This window comes from Papio anubis, chromosome 1 (assembly GCF_008728515.1).
Source record: "Papio anubis isolate 15944 chromosome 1, Panubis1.0, whole genome shotgun sequence".
NCBI lineage: Eukaryota > Metazoa > Chordata > Mammalia > Primates > Cercopithecidae > Papio > Papio anubis.
This window is the reverse complement of record NC_044976.1, coordinates 106,938,641-106,940,704: the sequence shown is the minus strand read 5'-3', so window position 1 is coordinate 106,940,704 and position 2,064 is coordinate 106,938,641.

The window sequence follows — 2,064 nt, the reverse complement described above, 5'->3', positions numbered from 1 at the left end:
GGTTCAAGCGATCCTCCCACTTCTGCCTCCCAAAGTGCCAGGATTATAGGTGTGAGCCACCGTGCCTGGCCAAGATTAAAATTTTAATCACTGATTTTTATCCCTTTATTCCTTTAAACTGCCTTCTGCAAAGTTACAACTGCAAGTAATTTGGTGTGTATCTTTCAAGACTTTATTTCTATGTGTTGTACTTATTCTCTATGATAAAAACAAGGATTTAGCTACCCTCTCCCAGTTTTTGATAGTTATTATTATAGTTTTATTCTTGGTTGCTTTTATACCTTTAAATAATACACTTAAACCTCTAGCTTTTGTCCCATCAGCCATATATAATACCTCTTGATGCCCAAGCTGTATTTATATAATCATGATTATTTATTGGGTACTTACTTACTTACTATGGTGACAGGCACTGTTCTAAGTGCTCAGTGAATGAAACAGAGCTCTCAGGCTCATTGGCACTTACATGGTAGTTGGGGGTAGGGTTGTTCAGATACAGAAATTATATAGTAGACATCGATACATTCAACATAGAAAAAAAGTAAGACAGGAAAAGATAGTTCAGGAGTCTGGAAAGTGGGGATAATAATTTTAAATCGGGTGGTCAGATTTAACTTCACTGAGAGATGACATTTGAGGAGACGCAAAGGCAAGGAGGATATTATTCACGCGAGCATTTTAGGGAAGAGAGTTCCAGGCAGAGGCAACAGCAAAGGCCCCAAGGAAAGAGCATGCCTGGCACATTCAAGGATTGCAGGTGGCTAGTAGGGCTAGAATGGAGTGAGCAAAGGGCAGCGTGGTGGAGGATGAGGTCAGAGAGATAACAGGGTGAGATGATATAGGGCCATGTGGATCAATATAAATAATTTTTGCTTTTACTTTGGGTACAATGAGAAGCCATTGCAAGGTTTTGAGCAGAGGAGTGACACGGTCTGACTTGTGGATTTGTATAGCTTCCATGCTGAGAACTGTAGGAAGGCATAGGGGGAGGTAGGGGAGTAGTCGGGAGGCTCTTACAGTCATCAAGACAGAGATACGGGTAGTACTGATCAGGAGGTACTCGTGGAGTTGGTGAGAAGAGGTCACATTCTGGAGATACGCTGATGAGACTATTGGCCCTTTTCTCCTTTCTTCCACCTTCTACCCTTCCACCTACCATAATATTCTGTCAAGTGTGTGTGTGTGTATATATATATATATATATATTTTTTTTTCCTTTTGAAACAGGGTCTTGCTCTATTACCCAGGCTGGAGCACAGTGGCATGATCTTGGCTTACTGCAACCTCCACTTCCTGGGCTCAAGCAATCCTCCTGCCTCAGCTTCCCAAATAGCTGGGACTACAGGCAAGTTCCACCATGCCTGGCTAATTTTTGTATTTTGTATAGAGATGAGGTTTCAGCATGTTGCCCAGGCTGGTCTCGAACTCCTGAGCTCAGGTGATCCGCCCACCCTGGCCTCCCAAAGTGTTGGGATTCCAGGCATGAGCCATCAGGTCTGGCCTAGACTTTTGTTTTTATGTTTTCAGAGTTAATGCTAACTTCTTTCTTTATTGTAACCCATCTTTTATGTGTTGCTTAGTTTGATTTTGGAAGTTAAAAATCAACATAACCCCCCAATTTATGTTATTATGACTATTTAATTAATATTCATTTCATAGGCAAATAATATGCCAAAATTACACTTCTTTTTTTATAGGTCCAAGACCATGACCTCTGGGCTCTTTGAAGAAGGATATTCTAGAGTCTAAATTAAATAAATTCTCTTTTATAATTACAGAAATTGCTGAAAATTGTGCCACATTTTAGCTGGCTTCATATTTGTATCTTGACTTTTCTATATAATTCTTGTTTTTTGGGCCGGGTGCGGTGGCTCAAGCCTGTAATCCCAGCACTTTGGGAGGCCGAGACGGGCGGATCACGAGGTCAGGAGATCGAGACTATCCTGGCTAATACGGTGAAACCCTGTCTCTACTAAAAAAATACAAAAAACTAGCTGGGCGGGGTGGTGAGCGCCTATAGTCCCAGCTACTCGGGAGGCTGAGGCAGGAGAATGGCGTAAACCG